Genomic DNA, 22,842 nt, shown 5'->3' on the forward strand with positions numbered 1-22,842 from the left:
CAAGTGGTAGATTGCTAGCCTTGAGCACAACAGTTCAGGGACAGTGCCTAGGCCCTAAGTTCAAATCCCAGGATGGGCACAAAAAAATGTTGAAATTCTTTTTGTTGTGGCATTGTTGGCATTTATCCAGGATGTGTGGTACACACAGCAGATTTCTGTTCTTTTGTTTCCTTATGATTGTTTTATGATTATGCATATAAGGAGTTTCACAGACTTTCCTGCCCAAGCTGGCTTTGATCTGCAATCCTCAGATCTCAGCATCCTGAGTTGCTAGGATTACAGATGTGAACCACAGGCATCCAACCATAGATCTTTTTTCATGACTGTGATGTGTCATTATCTTTGTTTTATTTTCTTGTTCAGAGCTCCTATGTTTGCATTCTCCACCAGCATGTGCTCTACCTTGCTTAAGCCCTTAAGTGAATGTTTAGCTAAAACCACTGTTCCAAAGTCAAGGTAGTAGGGGGCCTCGTTTTTGATAATTTTCTCTATCTATCCCTAAATTTGGCCTGCAGGATTTGGAGGAATCAGTCTTTCTACTGACATCTTGAAATGTGAGCTGGACAAAGGAAATGGTATCCCACTCAGTCAGGTAAGTAATTATTGACCATGAAAATAAAACATTTTTCTTTAGTCTTTTTGTTCTATTTGCATTTAATAGTTTTTCTCATAGTGAACCAACTCATTTTTTTTTTAGAAAAAGGTATTCTACTTCTTGGGGTGTTTTTGTTGCTAAATTTGCTACTTACAATTTTGTTTTCTATTTCATTTACTAGTATTTTCTTTCTAGGTTGAAAAGTGAATTTTGGGGGACAGGATAGCACTTTGTCAATTGTTTATCTTAGGGCTATTAATGAACTTTGTTTGCCTACTATTTTAAAGTAAGTAAGTCTCAATTATGTGCCATGCTGTTAAATATACACTAATAACTCTATTTCAGAATTGGCATATAATGCCAGGCATAGTGGCATAAGGTTATAGTCTTAGCTAATCAGGAGTATGAGATGGGGAGGATCATACATGGAGGCCAGTCCAGGCACAAGTATAGCTTTTTTTTTTTGCCAGTCCTAGGGCTTGAACTCAGTGCCTGGGCACTGTCCCTGAGCTTCTCTTTGCTCAAGGCTAGCACTCTACCACTTGAGCCACAACACCACTTCTGGCCTTTTCTGTTTATGTGGTACTGAGGAATCGAACCCAGGGCTACATGCATGCTAGGCAAGCACTCTACCACTAAGCCACATTCCCAGCCCCACATATTTTTCTTTTTCTTTTTAATTTGCCAGTTAGAGAAACAAAAATAAAATGGTCTCCTTTTATTTTATTTTTTTCTGTTTTTCATGGGGCTTGAACTCTGGGCCTAGGTGCTGTCCCTGAGCTCTTCAGCTCAAGGCTACAAACTGCCACTTGAGCCACAGCATCACTTCCAGCCTTTTCTGTTTATGTGGTACTGAGGAATTAAATCCAGGGCTTCATGCATGCTAGGCAAGCGATCTACCACTAAGCCACATTCCCAGCCTTCCTTTATTTTTTTCTTCCTCTTTTTGTTTTCTCCTTCCTTCCTTCCTTCCTTCCTTTCTTCCTTCCTTCCTTCCTTCCTTCCTTCCTTCCTTCCTTCCTTCCTTCCTTCCTTCTTTCTTTCTTTCTTTCTTTCTTTCTTTCTTTCTTTCTTTCTTTCATTCTTTCTTTCTTTCTTGTGTGTGTGTGTGTGTGTGTGTGTGTGTGTGTGTCTGTTTGTACTGGGGCTTGAACTCAAGACCTGGGAGCAGCCATCCCTTAGGCTTTTCACTCAAGGCTGGCATTCTACCACTTGAGTCACAGTGCCACTTCTGGCTTTGTCTGAGAAGTTTATTGGAGATAAGTACCATGGACTTTTCTGCCTAGGCTGGCTTTGAACCACAGTCCTCAGATCTCATCCTCCTGAGGAGCTAGGATTACAGGTGAAAGCCACCAGCACCTTCTCCACCAACACCGACTCCCACCCTCATCCCCTTTTTTTTTCAAAGACAATCTTGCTCTATAGCCCAGACTAGTCTTACTGTCTCAGTTCTCCAGTGGGAATACCATCAGGCACCACCTGCTTTTTGTAATAAAAAGACAAGTATGTTTTCCTGTGCTTTCTCATTTATGCTAATTCTTACTATTTTATTTTTATTTTATTTGGTTGGTCGTGGGGCCTGAACTCTGGGCCTGGGGGCTGTCCCTCAGCTCTTCAGCTCAAGGCTAGTGCTCTACCACTTGAGCCACAGTGCCACTTTCAGCTTTTTCTGCTTATGTGGTGCTGAGGAATCGAACCCAGGGCCTCATGCATGCAAGGCAAGCACTCTACCACTGAGCCACCTTCCCAGCCCCAATCCTGCATATTCTTGTTTTTCCTCTCTGCATCTTCTATTGCTTATGCTTAAGCTTCCCTATTTTTAGCTCTTAAAATCTTTCATGATTCCTACAATCAGTGATTTTTTTTAAATCTTCTGTCCATTCATTTCAGCTTTTAAGTTTCTGTTCCTCCATTTTACCCTATTACCCTATTTTTAATTGAATCTAATTTTATCACCTTATGATCTCTTCTGTCATGACAATTCAGGCTATTGAGTAGTTGGTCACAAGAGGTTTTTTTTTTTTTTTTTGTCGGTTGTGGGGCTTGAACTCTAGGCCTGGACGTTGTCCCTGCACTCTTCAGCTCGCTCAAGGCCAGCGCTCTACCGCTTGAGCCATAGCGCCACTTCCGGTTTTCTAGTGGTTTATTGGAGATAGGAGTCTCACGGATTTTGTTGCCTCTCCGGACTGGCTTTGAACCACAATCCTCAGATCTCAGCCTCCTGAGTAGCTAGGATTACAGGCAGGAGCCACTGGGCACCTGGCACAAGAATGTTTTCTTACTCAGGCTTCGCCCCTCCCTCCCCCACCTTTGTGGGGCTTGAACTCTGGGCCTGAGTGCTGCTCTTCTGCTCAAGGCTAGCACTCTACCACTTGAGCCACAGCTCCACTTCCAGCTTTGTCTGTTTACGTGGTGCTGAGGACTTGAACCCAGGGCCTCATGCATGCAAGGCAAGCACTCTACCACCGAGCCACCTTCCCAGCCCACTTAGGCTTATTTATTTAAGTACAGGTTTTTCTCTTTTTTCCTCCTTCTTTTTTTTTTTTTTTTTTTTTTTTTTTTTGTGTCTTGTTCTTGTTGTTGCTAGTCTTGGGACTTAAAATAAGGGCCGGTGTGCTATCCCTGAGCTTTTTTGCTCAAGGCTAGCACTCTGCCACCTGAGCCAGAACTCCACCTCCATCTTTTCCGGTGGTTAATTGGATATAAAAAGTCACTCAGACTTTACTGCCTGGGCTGACTTTGAACCTTGATATTCAGATCTTAGCCTCCTGAGCAGCTAGGATTATAGGGGTGAGCCACTAGCATCTGACTTCAACTTTTCTTTTTCTTTCTTTTTTGTTTTTATTTTTGTTGGTTGTGGGACTTGAACCCCTGGCCTGGGCTCTGCCCCTGAGCTCTTTTTGCTCAAGGCTAGTGCTCTAGCACTTTGAGCCACAGCTCCACTTCTGGTTTTTGAGTGGTGAATTAGAGATGTGCCACAGGGACTTTTCTACCCAGGCTGGGCTTTCAACCCCAATCCTCAGATCTCAGACTCCTGAGTTGCTAAGATTACAGGCATGAGCGAGCCATCAGCTAGCTCCAACTTTTCTTTCTTTACTTCTTTTTCTCTTTCTCTTTCTTTCTTTCTGTCTTTCCCTCTCTTTCTCTTTTTCCTTATTTTTTTTTTTTTAAGTCTGTCATGGGGCTTGAACTCTGGGCCTGGGTGCTTTCCCTCAGCTCTTAAGATATAGGCGAGAGCTCTACCACTTGTGCCACAGTGCCCCTTCCAGTTGTCTGAGTGGTTTATTGGAGATAATTGGAGTCTCAGAGTCTCAGGGACTTTCCTGCCCGGACTGTCTTTGAACTGCAATACTCAGATCTCAGCCTCCTAAGTAGCTAGGATTGTAGGTGTGAGTCACGGATGCCAGTTTGTTGTTGTTGTTGTTTGTTTTTGTTTTGCTTTGTCAGTTGTGGGGCTTGAGCTCCTGTCCTGGGTGCTGTCCCTGAGCTCTGTAGCTCAAGGCTACCACCTGAGCCATAGTGCCCGTTTTTCTGGTGGTTAATTGGACATAATTCGAGTCTTAATGGACTTTCCTGCCTGGTCTGGCTTTGAACAGTGATCCTCAGATCTCTCCGCCTCCTCAGTAGCTAGGATTACGGGTGTGAGCCACCAGTCCCCAGCTTCAAGTTTTCTTTAGAAAGCATTTGAATGTAGGTGGCATTGACATTGTTCATTTCATTCTGTGTGTGTGTGTGTGTGTGTTTATCTTTAAAATTGCTTGTTGCAAGAGCTACCAAGTCTTTCAGGGTCACCTTCTTATTGTTAAAAGTTTGTGGTTTTTTTTTTTTTAATCTTTTTTTTTGGTATAGAATCTTGTTAAATATAGCGAGAGCTGGCCTGGGAATCAAGGTATTGCTGTCTCAACCTCCTGAGTATTTAGAGTTACATAGGCAGCCACCATACCTGGCTTAATGGATGTATATTCTGCTTTGATTCAACATGCTAGTGTGTATAGGCTATTTTTTGGGGGAGTCCGGTCGTGGGGCCTGAACTCTGGGCCTGGGCGCTGTCCTTCAGCTCTTCAGCTCAAGGCTAGCGCTCTACCACTTGAGCCACAGCGCCACTTCCGCCTTTTTTCTTTTTGCTTATGTGGTGCTGAGGAATCGAACCCAGGGCCTCAGGCATGCAAGGCAAGAGCTCTACCACTGAGCCACCTTCCCAGCCCCGTGGAATTACTTTTAATAGACCAAATTCGAATTCCTAAGAGCACAGATTTACTACTGTAGGCCTGTCCTATTGAAGTTTAATTACTTATATACAAACAGGGGTTCATAGACCTTTATTCTTGTATTCTGTTATTAATAGGAGGATTATATTGAGTCCCTGTTGGCTTTTACTTTGCTAGTTTCTTAGAGCTTCTGATATAGCCATTCACAACTGCTGACTTCTTCACCCTTTGTTTCAGGAATTGCAAATACTTGCAGGATGCAGATGGGGTAAATGTGTGAGATGGTTCTGGTATTCATGTTCTTTTTCTTCAAAAGCTATTTTTATTTTTTCCTTCTTGCTTTACTTCTCTTGTTTATCTACCTTTGATAAAGACATTCATTAAAAAAAGAAAATTATCTACTCTGCAATGTACAGGAGAGTATAAATGTGATGATAAGTGAAAACTAGTATTTCTGCATGGGCAATGGGGACAGTCAGGTCTGTGGTCCAGTAGAACCTGTATGATCCATCCAGAGGAAAGGCTTTTACTATTTACCTATTGCTAAATTGTTGCCTAGTGTCAATGTGGGCCTAGGATTTCTGGCTTTCCACAAATGATGTGAGAGGCTTCTGTTTTATTTCAAATTCTTCAGGGGAACAATACTTAGAATGTCATAGCTTCTCCTTTTTGGTAAATTTGGCTCTTACCAAAACATGGAGTTATCTTAGCAATACTCAGCTTGGGGCTTGGTTTCCCTTTGACAATGTTTAGAACTAGGCCTCCAGGTTTTGAATGGAGTTGGATAAAGTAGAATGAATAGGTTGATGAAGAACAGATTAAGATAGACTATAGATAAGAAAAACAGGGGCTGGGAAGGTGGCTCAGTGGTAGAGTGCTTACCTTGCATGCATGAGGCCCTAGGTCCGATTCCTCAGCACCACATAAGCAAAAAGAAAAAAAAGCCGGAAGTGGAGCTGTGGCTCAAGTGGTAGAGTGCTAGCCTTGAGCTGAAGAGCTGAGGGACAGTGCCCAGGCCCAGAGTTCAGATGCCACGACCAGACCCAAAAAACAAAACAAACAAAAAACCAGGAAAATACTCTCCCTCTTCTAGCAAAGGGTAGGAAACTGTTTCGTAAACTTTTTTGTGGGGGGGAGAGGGTCGATCACAGGGCTTGAACTCTGGGTATGGGCACTGTCCCTGAGCTTTTCAGCCTAAGGCAAGGGCTCTACCACTTGAGCCACGGTGCCACTTTCAGTTTTCTGGTGGTTAATTGGAGATAAAGAGTCTCATGGACTTTCCTGCCTGGGCTGGCTTTGAACCGTGATCCTCAGATCTCAGCTTCCTGAGTAGCTAGGAGTACAGGCGTGAGCCACTGGCACCCAGTTCTTTCTCTCTCTCTTTCTTTCTTTCTCTCTTTCTCTCTCTTTCTTTCTTTCTTTCTTTCTCCTTCCTTCCTTCCTTCTTTCCTTCCTTCCTTCCTTCCTTCCTTCCTTCCTGCTCAAGGCTAGCACTCTACCACTTGAGCCACAATGTCACAATGCTGGCTTTTTCTGCTTATGTCTCAGTTAGTGGTGCAATATCACCGGATGTTTCCCAAAGTAGAGTATCTGGAGCTGAAAGTTTAAGCTAGGGTTTGTTTTAGTATACCAGGTTAATGGATAGAGAAGGGAAATATTTCCTGTTTTCTATGCAAGAGATAAAGAGTAACACCCCCCCCTCCCCTGCTGTTATGTGCTGACTTTGTTCTTTGTGGGGGAAAACACAAGTCTTATTTCCAGCAAACACCACCCATTAGACAATGGTTCTGGGTGTCTAAGATCCCTGTTGCTTATTCTTTTAAAATGTGAGTATACAGACACAATAGGTGGACTTCAGAGGTTTTTTCCTCAGATAAGCTTCCCAACCTGCTGTTTCTAACCATTTACAGAGAGCTGCTGGGTTTTTTTTTTTTTTTTTTTAACTTTCAAAGGAGAAAGTTTTAGATGGCTAGCCCCTTTTATATCTCCTGGACTTGTAATTTAGCATTTACATTTGCTAGTGGAGAGCCGGGTGCCAGTGGCACTGTGGCTCAAGTGGTAGAGCACTCACCTTGAGCTGAAGAGCTGAGGAACAGGGCCCTGGCCTAGAGTTCAAGCCCCATGACCAACCCCCCCCCCCCCCCAAAAAAAAAAAAAAAATTGTTAGTGTAACCTCTGAGTGTAGTTCCTTATTTAATTTACCAAATTTTTATTTCTTGGCTTCAATTTTTTTTTTCTTCCAGTCCTGACCTCAGAGCCTGGGCACTGTCCCTGAGCTTCTTTTGCTCACTTTACCTCTTGAGCCACAATGCCACTTCTGACCTTTTGGGTGTACGTGGTTTTGAGGAATGGAACCCTGGGCTTCATGCATGCTAGGCAAGCACTCTACCACTCAGCCACATTCCCAGCCAGCCTCAATTTTTTTTTTTTAACATTTGTTATTATTTTTCTTTTATTTTGCTAGTCCTGGGGCTTAAACTTAGGGTCTGGGGTCTATCCCTAAGCTTTTGTTTTGGTGCCAGTACTGGGGCTTGAACTCTGTTTTCAAATTTTACACTGTGCCTGAAGGGCACTCTACCACTTGACTCATAGTTCCACTTCTGGCTTTTTGTGGTTAATTGGAGATAAAAGTCTCATGGACTTCCCTGCCTGGGCTGGCATGGAAGGACATCTTCAGATCTCAGCCTTCTAAGTAGCTAGGATTACAGGCATAAGCCACCAGTGCCTAGCTTGGAGCAGCCCCGCAGGTCTTTCCCCCAGTAAAGACTTGAGTTGGGATTGGTCAGTTGCCTTTCAGTTCTTACACCAGGGAGCTAATAGGTACTAACCAGCTAATAGGTACTAAATGGGGCTAGATGGTGGCACATCTCTTAATTTAAACAAAAGTGACGGGGTTCATGACCTAGGTAGGTTGTAAAGTAGGATGTCACAATTCAACAATTTGCTCTAGGGGTGGTATATGTTCTCCTGATGACTCTTATCATAAAATTCCAGGTGGCCTCTGCTGTAAAACTGGGGACAGGGGAAGGCTAGGTATTTCTATGTCTTAGATGCCTAAGAGTTGTGTGGCTGGATCACAGGGTTGTGTTCTATGTTTAGTTTTTTAAGGTGATTGTGTCCTGTCTATCCCTTCCTGCCTTTCAAGATGGCTGCCAATTGACTACAGGAGAGAATGGCTCAGGGCATATACAAAATGGAGGAGTCTGGGATGCCTAGCCTTCATCATGCTACCAGTTTATTGTTGTTGTTTGTCAGTTGTGGGGCTTGAACTCTGGACCTGGGCCTGGGCACTGTCCCTGAGCTCTTTTTTTTTGGGGGGGGGGGGTCTGGTCGTGGGGCCTGAACTCTGGGCCTGGGCGCTGTCCCTCAGCTCTTCAGCTCAAGGCTAGTGCTCTACCACTTGAGCCACAGCGCCACTTCCAGCTTTTTTCTTTTTGCTTATGTGGTGCTGAGGAATCGAACCCCAGGGCCTCAGGCATGCAAGGCAAGCACTCTACCACTGAGCCACCTTCCCAGCCCCATCCCTGAGCTCTTTACCATAAGGAAAGCACTCTACCACTTGAGCCACAGCACTACTTCTGGTTTTCCGGTGGATAATTGGAGATAGGAATCTTATGGACTTCTGCCCGGGCTGGCTTTGAACTTTTTTTTTTTTTTTTTTGCGTCCAGTCGTGGGGCCTGAACTCTGGGCCTGGGCACTGTCCCTCAGCTCTTCAGCTCAAGGCTAGCCTCTACCACTTAAGCCACAGCGCCACTTCCGGCTTTGAACTTTGATCCTCAGATCTCAACCTCCTGAATAGCTAAGACAGGCATGACCCACTGGTGCCCGGCATGCCACTTATTTCATAGGCAGCATCTCATAGAAAAGTTCCTTCCTTGTTACAATTGTTAAGTATAGGGCTGGGAAGGTGGCTCAGTGGTAAAGTGCTTGCCTTGCATGCATGAGGCCCTGGGTTCGATTCCTCATCGCCACATGAGCAGAAAAAAAAGCCTTGAGCTGAAGAGCTGAGGAACAGCGCCCAGGCTCAGAGTTCAGGTCCCAATGACCATCACCACCACCAACAACAAAAAGTCAAGTATAGAATTCTTTGTATATATCACTTAAACCCAGAAATGGTGGTATAAGGGTAGCTTCAAAAGTTATATGACCACCAAACCACTGAAATGGAAAACAGACTTGTTTGCCAGGGATTGGAGTGGTGGAAGGGAAAATGGGGGTGTTTACTGGATCTGTAGCTTCCATTTTACAAAATGAAAAAAATGTCTGGAGTGGAGTCGTATAACAGTGTGAAAACATTTGATACTACTGAACTATACGCATGAAATGGTTAAGATAGTGAGAATTTAACTGAAGTCTTAGATCAGAGGGCAAATAATAGTAATGGTGGAAAGGCAGGACAGGATTTTAATTAAAACGGTCATTTTGGGAAGATGACATTAAGAACTGAGGTGAAATCCTTGGGGGCTTTAGGTTTGAAACAGAGTAGGAATGAGGGCAGGGGTGAGCATCTTGGGAGATTAAGCAATTTTGGCTGAACTGTGCTCTATTGGATCTTTATCTCAATTGCAGTTCTGCCAGGTGGCTCTGGTGAAGTCATCACTTGCCTGATGACTACTCCTGCTCTGGGGGCGGTAGGGGTGGGGGTTGATCTCATCAATGAGTAATCTGTCCTGGAGGCACTGCTCTTCCCTTTATCCCTGCAGGTTTGGGGCTAGGAATGGAGACTTTCTGGCGCCTTTCCTGGTATTTAGAACAGGATGTTGCAAAAGACAGAGTAAAAAAATTCTTTATCTTTGTGTCTTCAGCCTGGGAGGGGGATGCCTTAGGTTAGATAGCCCCAGTTTATCCAAAAGCATTCCTTGAATGTTTAACATGCATACGTGCCGAAAGGACTGAAAGGATAGCTTCAAAATGAAGGCAGGCATATTGTTTCACCCTGATTTCAGTTACCTGTAAGGCCCAGGCAAAAGGATTTTTTTAAATACGTTTGTAAATATTCCATTAAGTAGACACAGCCTTCAAAAGAAAGCAATGTAAGATTGTCTTTGTAGCCTTTAAGTTTTTTCATCAAGGTTCAACAAACTGGCCCAAATCTAGCCCATCACATGTTTTTGTGTGGTCTGTGGGCAACGAATATTGTTAATTTGTGAGGTTTTTTTTGTTTTATTTTGTTTTGCCAATTGTGGGACCTAAACTCTGGGCCTGGGTACTGTCCCTCAGCTCTTCAGCTCAAGGATAGCGCTCTACCACTTGAGCATAGTTCCGGCTTTTTCTGCTTATGTGGTGCTGAGGAATCGAACCAAGGGCCTCATGTATGCAAGGCAAGCACTTTACCATCTTCCCAGCCCCCTTTTTTAATATTTTAAGAGTCAAAAGACTGTTTCATAACAAGAAAGTGACAAAATTTCAGCATTCATGAATAAAGTTTTATTGGAAGTTTGCTACATCTATTCATTCCTGTGTTGTTTGGTTGCTTTTATTACCATATTAACAGAGTAGAGCATCTTCAAAGGCCTAAAAATATTTACTACCAGGCCATCAATAAAAAATTCAAATTGGTCTGTGACAACAGCTTCCTAAAAGCCTTATCTTTGCTAACTTTAAATGCCTAACTTTGTTATGGACTAAGGGCTGTTCTTTGTTCTGCTGGTGGTGGTGGGGTAGTTACCCTTTGACTCTCTTGGTTGGCCTTTGGCTTCTAACACCCCTCCCCCGATACTCCCATTTGTCCTTTTAAAGTTCAGTTCTTAGGAGAGGATTACAAGATCTCAATAGCACATGAGCATATAAAATGATGTTTATCAAAATGAACAGCAAGAAATGGAAACAAGTTTTTTTTTTTTAAAATTATAGCTTGTGGTCCTTTTTTTTCTTCTTCTTCTGTTTTTTTTTTTTCCTTTTGTCACTATACCCCTTGTCTTGTATGTAAGGATAACTGATTTGGCGGGGTGGGGGGGGTAGGGGGAATGGGGAAGGGAAAGCACAGAAACTGTAAGACAATTCAGCAGTGATACTCACTAGACACTGTTAAAAATGAACTACAACTTAGGGGCGGAAGTCGAGAGGAAAAAAAAAAAACTGGGAGAAAATGAGGGAGAGTGTGACGCTGTTCAAAAATATACTCATTACCTGACCTAAGTACTGTAACCCCTCTGTATATCACCTTTACAATGAAAAAATTTAGGGGCTGGGAAGGTGGCTTAGTGGTAGAGTGCTTGCCCATCATGCATGAAGCCCTGGGTTTGATTCCTCAGTACCACAGCTGGAAGTGGTGCAGTGGCTCATGTGGTGTAGAGCACTAGCCTTGCACAAAGAGCCTCAAGGACAGAGCCCAGGCCCTGAGTTCAAGCCCCAGGACTAGCAAAAAAAAAAAAAAGTTCTTTTTGGGACAAGCACCATTTTTCTTTCTTACCACAAACTTTATTCCTCAGTATTAGACTTTTGGTAGCTTAATTTGATGATCCCTAGGGCTTCCTTTTCTCAGATAAGCTTCTTATCTTACTGTCTCTACCCATTTACTCAGCAAAGACTTCCAGGAAGGGGCAGTTTTAGGTAGCTAGCCCCACTTAGGTGCCCCAAACCTTGTAAATAGCATTTAAATGGAGGGACACTTAACTGCTTTATTAGTTGCTTCCTGCTTCAACTGAGTCTAGAGCTTTTTATATTTATTAAAAACAATCAAGGGTGAGCCAGAGGTCAGTGGCCCATGCCTCTATAATCCTAGCTACTTAGGAGGCTGAAATCCGAGGATTTCAGTTCAAAGCCAATATAGGCAGGAAAGTTCAAGAGACTCCAGTGAACCACCACAAAACCAGAAGTAGTGCCATGGCTCAAGTGGTAGAGCACTCACCTTGAGCTGAAGAACTGAGGGACAGCGCACAGGCCCAGAGTTCAAGCACACAATAAAATCAGGAGATAGGTTTTTTGTAAGCCACGAAGCTCTCTTTTTTACTTACTTATTTTTTATTTATTTTTTTGCCAGTCTTGCAGTTTGAACTCTGGGCCTGGACTCTATCCGTCTATTCTTTTGTTCAAGGAAAGGGCTCTACCACTTGAAGAACAGTGCCACTTCCGATTTTTTCTGTGATTGCTTGAAGATAAGAGTCTCACTGACCTTCCTGCTTAGGCTGGCTTTGAACCTGGATCCTCTGATCTCAGCCTTCTGAGTAGCTAGGATTATAGGTGTTAGCCACTGGTGCCCACCAGGGTTTTTTTTTTTTTAAGGTCTGAGACTGGGACTTGTACTTGGTACCTGACACTTTTGCTTATTGGCTGGTGTTCTATCAATGGAGCCATACCTCCAATTGCTGGTTACAGTTTTTTTGGTGTGTGTGTGTGTGTGTGTGTGTGTGTGTGTGTGTGTGTGTGTGTGTGTGTGTGTGTGTGTGTGTGTGTGTGTGTGTGTGTGTGTGTGTGTGTGTGTGTGTGTGTGTGTGTGTGTGAGATGGTCCTGGGTCTGGAAGCTGTCCTTGAGCTTTTTTGCTCAAGGTTACAAGGTTAAGAGATAGGAGTCTTTAAGACAGCCAGACAGTAGTGGCTCATGCCTGTAATGCTAGCTAGTCAGGAGGCTGAGATTTGAGGATCATGGTTCAAAGCTAGCTTGGGCAGGAAAGTCTGCAAGACTCATCCCTAATAAACTACTCAGAAAAAGTCAGAAGTAGAGCTGTAGCTCAAGTGGTAGAACACAAAGAAGCTCAGAGACAGGGCCCAGGCTGTGAGTTCAAACCCAAGGACCAGTTCTTCCCCCCCCCCCCCAAAAAAAAAAGTCTCTCAGACTTTCCTGTCCTAGCCTTTTCTAACTAATCCTCAGATCTCAGCCTCGTGAGTAGGTAGGATTAAAGGCATTAGTCACCAGCTCCTGGCTTGGTTAAAGTTTTTAAAAAATACCTACTCCTCTGTGGTCACTGTGGTTATTTTTTTTTTTTTATTGTGAAAATACGGTACAGAGGAGTTACAATTACATGGGCGAGCTAACAAGTACATTTCTTATCAAGCATTGTTGCCTCCTCCTTTGTTTCCCCTTCCCATCCCTTCCCATCTCCCCCTCTCCCCACACTGTGGTTATTAGAGGTGACTATGAGGGAAACTTTCAGCTTCCCTGTTTTGTGTCTAACTCACTCAGGTGTGCTGAAAATGAAGTCCATAGACCCTCATCTTTATATAGCAGTTCATTTGCAATGCTCATGTTTTGTTCTATAGTGTCCATGGCCAGCCTGTGACCTGTCCTAAGTACTTACTATTGTTCAACTTTGGGATTGATGAGAGAGAGGCTCAAGTTAGATAATGAAGTATGATCCTAAAGATTTCTATTTAATTTCATATGCCCCAAAGAACCATGTGGTAAATATAGGACATTTAAACGAAGATAACTGCAGACATTAAAAGATGTCAACAAAAGACTCAACAGTTTCAGCACTTTTTGGGGATACTGGAGATTGAACTAAGAACCTTGTGCTTAGAGTGCTTGAACCATGCCTCTAGCCACCCTTTTTTTCTTTTGCCCAAGTTAGCCTTAGAGTTTGATCTTCATACCTGTATCTCTCATAGATTAGATCACAATGTACATTACAATATATGTACTTTATTTGGTGGGATGGCAGGCCCCCCTTTTTGCCTGTCCTGGTCTGGTCTGGTCTGGCCTGGCTTGCTGCAATCATGATCCTCTTTTTTTTTTAAACCCTTCTTATTTTCTGTCCTTTACACGTACCGATATAATTAAGAAAAGTTAGCTTTCTGTTTTTGTTTTTGTCGGTCGTGGGGCTTGAACTCTGGGCCTGAATGCTGTCCCTTAGCTCTTCAGCTCAGGCTAAGGCTCTACCATTTGAGCTACAGAGCCACTTCCGTTTTTCTGGTGGTTTATTGGAGATAAGAGTTTCAGGGACTTTCCTGCCCGGGCTAGCTTTGAACTGCGATCCTCAGATCTCAGCCTGCTGAGTAGCTAGGATTACAGGTATGAGCCACCAGCGCCCGGCTAGAAAAGTTAGTTTTCTGAGGAGTTTCATTGATTTTGGAATTAAATTCATCTATTAAAGGAAGCCAGTCTTTAAAAGTTGAAATGCCTTCACAATATAACTAGCACCCAAATTAGTTCCTCAAGGAACAATACACCCTGAGAGCTAGGCCTGTGGTCTCCTATATGTACTGAAAATTTTCAAATGTGTCATCCTTGGTATGAAAACTAGGAAGGGTATGTTTGGCTTCCCCCTCTCCCCCCATTGTCCTCTATGTTCATCTTCTGGACTTTGTATACTGCTTTTAAACTTAGTGTAGTTGTGCAGTCAGGAAGTCTTGGCTAGGATTGCGAAATAAAAGCTTTATGAAATTCCAGCTGGATGCTGGTGGCTCATGTCTGTAATCCTAGCTACTCAGAAGACTGAGATCTGAGGATCACTGCACAAAGCCAGCCCAGGTAGGAAAGTCCATGAGACTCATTGCCAAGTAAACACTATAAAGCCAGAAGTGGAGCTGTGGCTCAAAGTGGGAAAGCACTAGCCTGAGCATAAAAGCTCAGGGACAGTGCCCAGGACCTGAGTTTAGGCCCCACAGCTGACCAAAAAAAAAAAAAGTGAGTTTTGCCAAGTGCCAGTGGCTCACTTCTATAATTCTAACTATTCAAGAGGCTGCTATCTGAAGTTCAAAGTTTAAAGCCAGCCTAGGCAGGAAAGTCTGTGAGATATTTTTTTTCATATCTTCAATTAATCACCAAAAAGCCAGAAGTGTAGGGCTCTAATGGTAGAGTGCCAGTCTTGAAGGAAAATCTTAAGAGATAGCACCAGGCTTTGAATTCAAGTCCCAGTACTGACACTAAAAAACAAAAACAAACAAAAAAACCCAAAAAGATCTTTGATCATTGTTAGATGTGGTATACTTTATATTCCAAACCCTGCACTTAGTTACCTGGCCTTTAACAGGATGAGGCACTTCTTTTCATAGTTTCAGGGCCCTGAAGACTTAACTAGCATTCATTTGATTTAACTGAACATTACCACATAGTATTAAAAAGAAGTCAAGAAAATAATGGTTTGGTTTCTTTTATTTTTTATTTTACTTTATTTTTTGTCAGTTGTGCGGCCTGAATTCTGGGCCTGGATGCTGTCCCTCTGCTCTTTAGTGCTCTACCACTTGAGCCACAGCGCCATTTCTGGCTTCTTCTGCTTATGTGGTGCTGAGGAATGGAACCCAGTGCCTCATGCATGCAAGGTAAGCACTCTACCACGGAGCCACCTTCCCAGCCTCAGTTTCTTTTATGTTTTAATAAAAAAAGAACTATCAGGCATATTGGCAAATATCTGTAATTCTAGTACTTTGGTGTGGGAGGTTGAGTCAGAAGGCTCAGGAATTTAAGGACAGCCTGACCTACCCCTTGAAACCCTGTCTCAGAAAATAGCTATGCAGGCATAGGTAAATAAACAAAATTGGCTTCACAATCTTTATATTCAGACCGCAGCTCAACAATGCTAGTAAGTGAAAAGTATTCTTTTTTTTTAAAGATTAAAAAAAATTTTTTTAACTATTTTTAAGACTTTTTATTTATTTTGTTTATATGGTACTGAGGAATTGAACTCAGGGCCTTTATGCATGGTAGACAAGCACTCTTACCACTCAGCCACATTCCCAGCCTTTAAGTCAAATGTAATTTATTTTATTTTTTTCTGGTCATTGGGCTTGAACTCAGGGTCTGGGAACTGTTCCTGAGCTATTTTTGCTCAAGACTAGTGCTTTATCATTTGAGCCACAGCAGCACTTCCAAGCATTCTGTTTTATACAGGAGGGACTCAGAGACTGCATGCTTGCTTGCCACAATGGGGGAAATACTTTTTTTGTGTCTTTTGTGGGTGGGATTTCTGGATACATTTCTTACTTAGCTGCCTCAGTACAAAGGAGCCTCATGTTGCACTGTGGAAAATCTTTCCATTGTTGGAAGCTTAAGGTTAGTTTTTTTTGTTGTTTTTTTTTTTGTCCGTCATGGGGCTGAACTTTGGGCCTGGGTGTTGTCCCTGAGCTCTTCATCTCAAGGCTAGTGCTCTACCACTTGAGCCACAGCGCCACTTCTGTTCTTTTCTGCTTATGTGGTGCTGAGGAATCGAACCCAGGTCCTCATGCATGCAAGGCAAGCACTCAACCACTGAGCTACCTTCCCAGCCCAAGGTTAGTTTTTTTCATTGGTGTTTTCCTACGTTGAACTAAAGGAATCTACCCAGAAATGCCTAGGTGCTTTCTAATGAATTCTCTGCTATTTTGCCTGGTGGAGGAAATAAAACATTTCCGATTTTAACATTAATTTATGAGGACTTATCACTAATTAACTGACAAAGCTCTGCTTTTCTTTTCTTTCTTTTTTGTCTGTACATAGCTCTCCAACTTCCAGTTCTTTGGAAGCTATACACTTCACTCCTTAGTAAATTCATGGGTAATTTTCTACAAGTAGGAAATAATTATTTGGGCTTTGTTTTTTTTTATCTCAGTTAACTGCTGTTCTGAACCTTCACCTGAAACACTGGGTTGTATTTCGTCAGTTCCTAGGTGAAGGTAAAGTTACCTCACAGGTTTACTAATTCCAAGCATTCTATGATGTCATTGGATAAGGTCAAACAAATTGAATCTCTCCCCATTGGTAGGACAGCTACCTTGACAGTTTTTCATTAATAACTTTGGAGTAATTTGGATATAATTGGATGTAATTTGCCATAAGCTTTTCCTACCCTTCTCTTTGTTCAAGGCTCCAGCTCTACCACTTGAGCCATAGCCCTACTTCAGCTTTTTCTGAGTAGTTTACCGGAGAGTCTCATGAGTTTCCTGCCCAGACTGGCTTCAAAACACGATCCTCAGATCTCAGCCTCCTGAGTAGCTAGGATTACAAGTGTGAGCTACTGGCACCCAGCTCTACTCATTTTTTAAAAAAAAATTATTATAAACATGCTGTAAAGAAAGGGCACAAAAAAAGAAGGGGTACAGTTACATGAGTAAGGCAATGAGTATATTTCTTGTCAAGCATTGTTACTCCCTCCCTTGTTATTCTCCCACTATCTCTTCACCCTCCTCCTCCGCAACCCCCCACCCCCCAAAAAAAATTATAAGTACTATGTGATTTTTTTTTTTGTTTCCTTTGTATGTTCTTCCCCTATGGTATATCCCCTGTTGTCACTGTACTTGATTTTGGTACCTTGCATCTTGTATATACATTTGTCTAATTTGGGGAGGGGAAGGGAAATAACAAAATGCTGAAACAAGGATACAGGATGATCCATTGCAACAATGATACCTACAAGACAGTGTATTGGAAATGAACTTTATATTCATATTTGAAAATTTGATTCTCAAAGAATAGTCTACTTAGGTCATCATGCCCTGTGTTTTTTGCAGGTTGGTTCTGATAAGTGTTTTTGGTTTTGCCTTGGCTATTTCTGTATTAAAATTAATAGAATCTCAGTTTTATGATGAGAGAAAATTCTTTGGAGTCAGAACATTTAATTTGACAATGCTATTTTTTTTTTGTTTTGTTTTTGTCGGTCATGGGGCTTGAACTCTGGGCCTGGGTGCTGTCCCTGCTGTCTTCAGTTCAGGGTGAGCTCTCTACCGCTTGAGCCACAGCCCCACTTCCTTGACAATGCTATTAATCATTGTGACTGGACTATGATTGAAGGGCTTGCCTCTCCCCTGTTGGCCCAGTCCTTCATATTCCCTCTTTAGGTACATAAAAGGATTGGGCTGAGAGGGGAGAGGCAGAGGCAAGTCCTTCACAATATTATTAGCAAAAGTTTTGTGTCTTAAGTTTGGATTTGTATTTTGTTTGCTATTGCCTGTTTTTCTTTTCTTTTCTTTTCCTTTTTTTTTTTTTTTTTTTTTTGGGTCCGGTTGTGGGGCCTGAACTCTGGGCCTGGGTGCTGTCCCTCAGCTCTTCAGCTCAAGGCTAGCACTCTACCACTTGAGCCACAGCGCCACTGCCAGCTTTTTTTTTTTTTCTCCTCTGCTTATGTGGTGCTGAGGAATCAAACCCAGGGCCTCAGGCATGCAAAGCAAGCACTCTACCACTGAGCCACCTTCCCAGCCCCTTGCCTGTTTTTTTTAATTTTTTTTTTTTGGGTCCGGTTGTAGGGCCTGAACTCTGGGCCTGGGCGCTGTCCCTCAGCTCTTCAGCTCAAGGCTAGCGCTCTACCACTGGAGCCACAGCGCCACTTCCGGCTTTTTTCTTTTTGCTTATGTGGTGCTGGGGAATCGAACACAGGGCCTCAGGCATGCAAAGCAAGCACTCTACCACTGAGCCACCTTCCCAGCCCCCCCTTGCCTGTTTTTCTTGCACTGACCATGTGCTTCTAAACGTAGGGCCAGTTAAAAAAAAAAAAAAAAAAAAACCTAAGCACACCTTAAAAGTTTTGTGCATGTGTATGTGTGTGTGTGTGTGTGTGTGTGTGTGTGTGTGTGTGTGTGTGTGAATATGTTCAAACTAACCTCATTTTAATGCATAAAAACCCGGGAGAGAGGTGCCAGAAATTAACTGGGTCTCCTCCACCTGCCTCCTTGCCATCTCTCATCTAGCCTTTTACCCTCATTCTATCCCAGGCCTCTCTCTACCTGGAGCATAGAGCTCCCTGTGCTCTAGCAATGACTTTTTTTTTTTTGGTCAGTCGTGGGGCTTGAACTCTACACCTGGGCACTGTCCCTGAGCTCTTCAGTTCAAAGAGGCTCTACCGCTTGAGCCACAACGCCCACTTCCGAGTTTCTGGAGGTGAATTGGAGATAAGCTTCACACGGACTTTCCTTCCCCGGGCTGGCTTTGAACTGCGATCCTCAGATCTCAGCCTCCTGAATAGCTAGGATTACAGGCATGAGCCACCAGTGCCTGGCTCCAGCATAATTTTTTTTTTCCGGTCCTGGAGCTTGAACTCAGAGCCTAGGTACTCTCCTTGAGCCTCTCAGTGCTCAAGGCTAGCACTCTACCACTTGACCACAGCGACACTTACAGCTTTTTCTGCTTATGTGGTGCTGAGGAATCGAACCCAGGGCCTTATAGCATGCAAGGCAAGTATTCTACCACTGAGCCACCCTCCCAGCCCTACATTGTAACTTGTATATCTCACTTCTTTTGATTACCATGTTTTCATCGTTAGTCCATATTGTTATATTAGTATATCTTACTAGTGATATCTTCTGGGTGATATATATATATATATTTTTTTTTCCTTTCTTCTTTTTTTAAAGGGGGATGCTTGTACTAGTGTTAACTCAGGGATTGGATGTTGTCCCATAGCTTTTCAATTCAGGCTGGTGCACTACCAGTTCAGCCACACCTCCACTTCCAGCTATTTGGTGGTTATTTGGAGGTAAGAGCATCATAGACTTAACTGCCCAGGCTAGCTTTTAACTGTGATTTGCAAATCTCAGCCCCCTGAGTAGTTAGGATCTGGGTGACTTGTATTAAACTTTTTTGTTTATCCTTCAGAGTAATGGCATGGTGCTATTAAAGCATAGACTCTGTACTCATCTTACCTGAGAATATAATTGCTTTGTCATTTGGCACCATTTTTTTTTTTTCGCCAGTCCCAGGACTTGAACTCAGGGACTAGACACTATCCCTGAGCTTCTTTTGCTCAAGGCTAGCACTTTACCACTTGAGCCACAGCTCTACTTTTGGCGTTTTTTGTTTATGTGGTACTGAGGAGTCGAACCCAGGGCTTTTCATGCATGCTAGGCAAGCACTCTACCACTAAGCCACATTCCCAGCCTTTACTTTGTTGCAAGGTCTCACAAGTTTCTTGTGAAATAAGGCCTGAAATGTAGCTAGGAATAAGTCTTCATACTCTCTGCAGTGGAGTTTAGATTATATTCTGAATGTTTCCAGAAAGGGATGCTTTTGCTGATCACTCCTGGCAGTAGTATGGTATAAATTTTGGAAGGTCTAAAGTCTGGATAGAAAGATGATAGGGGCTGGGAAGGTGGCTCAGTGGTAGAGCGCTTGCCTTGCAAGCCTGAGCCCTGGGTTCGATTCCTCAGCACCACATAAGCAAAAAGAAAAAAGCTGGAAGTGGTGCTGTGACTCAAGTGGTAGAGCGCTAGCCTTGAGCTGAAGAGCTGAGGGACAGCGCCCAGGCCCAGAGTTCAGGCCCCACAACCGGACCCCCCAAAAAAAAAGATGATTTAGAAGGATGCTGTAGTGACTGAGATGAGAAGTACAGACTAAAAATATACAAAGGGCGAAAACTTTTTAAAGAAGCAGTTATAAAAACAGATAAAATAGAACTTACTGGAAAATTATGGTGGTAAAGAGGGGGGGAAAATGAAAACTTTCTGGGGCTGGGAAGGTGGCTCAGTGGTAGAGTGCTTGCCTCACATGCATGAGGCCCTAGGTCTGAGTCCTCAGTACAACATAAATTTTTTAAAAAGCTGGAAGTGGGGCTGTGGCTCAAGTGGTAGAGCACTAACCTTGAGCTGAAGAGCTGAGGGACAGTGCCCAGGCCCAGAGTTCAAGCCCCACAACTGACCAAAAAAAGAAAACCTGGGGCTGGGAAGATGGCTCAGTGGTAGAGCGCTTGCCTTGCATGCCTGAGGTCCTGGGTTCAATTCTTCAGCACCACATAAGCAAAAAGAAAAAAGCCGAAAGTGGCGCTATGGCTCAAGTGGTAGAGCGCTAGCCTTGAGCTGAAGAGCTGAGGACAGAGCTCAGGGCCAGAGTTCAGGCCCCACAACCAGACCCAAAAGAAAAAAGAAAACCTTTTTGACTTTGACAAACTTTTACCCCCCTTATTCTCCCCCCCTGGCCTTGTTGAAAAGTCCACATGTAGTTCAGGTGGATATTACTGTCAGAACCTTTTGTTTCTTGTTTGGCTGCACAGATTGTGTAGTATTTTTTAGACACAGCCACATAGGAAATGATTATCAGGAACACATTGCAATAATAGTTGTCCTAGCCTTCCCCATCAATTAATATGTCTGCTTTCACTGTCACGTGGTTCTCAAGTATGTTTCTTGTGTTTTGTTTTTTTTCAAATACAAAAATAAAGGTTTTATATCTAAATTTTATTCAAGAAGAACTAACCTTAGTTGTTAATGGTACAATGGTTTATTTTACTTAGGGACTAAAAGTACTTGTTCATTTGCTTGCAAATATTATGTACACTAACTATAAATCTAAACATATCAAGGATTTATTTCTTTTTCCTTATTTATTTTATTTTTTTTTCCTTTTTTTTTTTTTTTGCGGGTACCTGTCCTGGAGCTTAAACTCAAGACCCAAGTGCTACTCTGAGCTTTGTTGCTCAGGAATAGTGCTCTACCACTTAAGCCACAGCTCCAGTTCCAGCTTTTTTGGTGGTTAATTGGAGATAGTTCTGCCCAGGTTGTCTTTGAATAGTGGTTCTTAGATTTCAGCACCTGAGTAGCTAGGATTACAGGCATGAGCTGCGGCTGCCCAGCTTTTGTTTTTTGTTTTTTTTTAAAGCAACATAAAGCCAGGTGTTGTGATGTGGGCCTATAGTCCCAGCACTTGGAAGGCTGAAGTAAAAGAATCATGAATTTGAGGACTTTGGGGTCATATTGTTAGACCTGATTCCAAAACAACAACCAAGAAAAACAAAGACAAAAGCAACGTATGCACAATTTTTCACCTAAGGCTCACAGTGTTGATCTTTGGGACTCAGAGAATGGGTTTCTATGATAAGAATGATTATATTTAAGTAGAACAGAGTGATTTAGAGGGCCTTATGCAATCTGCCATCTTGAAGGGTTTTATCAGGAAGAACAGTTAGCAAAACTGGCATGTTAGTCTATGCCTACACTTGGTCTCATGCCCATGTGGTCTTGAGCACAAAAATCTTGGACTTCGTTTCCTCTTATATAAACTAGGAAATACTGGCTTTTAATGATAGGGTGGTGGTTTGAAATGTGAAGGATTTAATGAGATTTTCTATGTCAATTAATTAGAACAGGCCTGGTATTCCAGGGCCTGGGCTTTGTACCTGAGCCTGTTTGTGCTCAAGGCTAGCACTCTACCACCTTGAGCCACAGTGCCACTTCTGGTTTTTGAGTGGATAATTGGAGATAAGAGTCTCAAGGGAACTTTTCTATCTGAGCTGGCTTCAAACCAAGATCTTCAGATCTCAGCCTCCTGAGTAGCTAGGTTTATAGGATTGAGCCACCGGTGCCCTGCCAAATACTTAATATTTTGAATGGTCACTGGTGATATTAAGATTGAGAAAATCGGGGCTGGGAATGTGGCTTAGTGGTAGGTAGAGTTCTTGCCTAGCATGCATGAAACACAGTACCACATAAACAGAAAAAGCCGAAAGTGGTGCTATGTGGCTCACATGGTAGAGCTCTAACCTTGAGCATAGTGAGGCTCAGAGACAGAGCCCAGGCCCTGAATTCAAGGCCCAAGACTGTCAAAAAGAAAAAAAAAGAAAGTTAAACTGACTGTTAAAAAGAACACTAGTATGAAATCACTTAATTTTTTTCCCCTGGGGCTGGGAATGTGACTTAGTGGTAGAGTGCTTGCCTAGCATGCATGAAGCCCTGGCTGGGTTCGATTCCTCAGTAACACATACACAGAAAAAGCCACAAGTGGTGCTGTGGCTCATGTGGTAAAGTGCTAGCCTTGAGCAAAAGAAGCTCAGGCACAGTGCCCTGGTTCTGAGTTCAAAGCCCCCCCCCCCCCCCAAAAAAAAAACAAAAAACCCTTTTGTCTTTCCTAGATAGTATAAGAAACCAGAGGAAGCCTCTAGTTTATAATCAATAATGTATTGACTTTGTTCTTTGTTCCAGATAGAAAGCTGTTAAAAAGTTATTATACCAGGAAAAAGATTATATTAAAAACTTCAAACAAAACGTTTGGGAATTAGTCAGAATTGGATTTGAAACTTAAATTCTTCCTGCTTACTAGTTATGTTATCTAGGAGACAACAAATGGTTGGATTTTGTTTTGTGATCCATTCTGCTGCTTTTTTCCTTTGGTAGGGGAGTTGAGTCCATTGATGTTTAACATTACTACAGAGAAATGTCATGTTGCTTGACATTTTGTTGTTTTCCTATAGTGTGCTTCTTTCCTC

General features: G+C 42.8%; 1 long non-coding RNA gene across 3 annotated transcripts in view; it reads left to right on the plus strand.

Moving 5' to 3' along the window:
• Positions 1-22,842, plus strand: part of LOC122096371 — a 69,159-nt gene that overhangs the window by 25,955 nt on the left and 20,362 nt on the right. For all 3 annotated transcript variants that reach the window (XR_006145291.1, XR_006145292.1, XR_006145293.1), the window contains one exon: positions 516-592. This is a non-coding gene — a long non-coding RNA (uncharacterized LOC122096371). The remainder of the gene's footprint in view (positions 1-515; positions 593-22,842) is intronic.

Source organism: Dipodomys spectabilis, unplaced genomic scaffold, assembly GCF_019054845.1.
Source record: "Dipodomys spectabilis isolate Male_0828 unplaced genomic scaffold, ASM1905484v1 ptg000370l, whole genome shotgun sequence".
NCBI classification, from domain to species: domain Eukaryota; kingdom Metazoa; phylum Chordata; class Mammalia; order Rodentia; family Heteromyidae; genus Dipodomys; species Dipodomys spectabilis.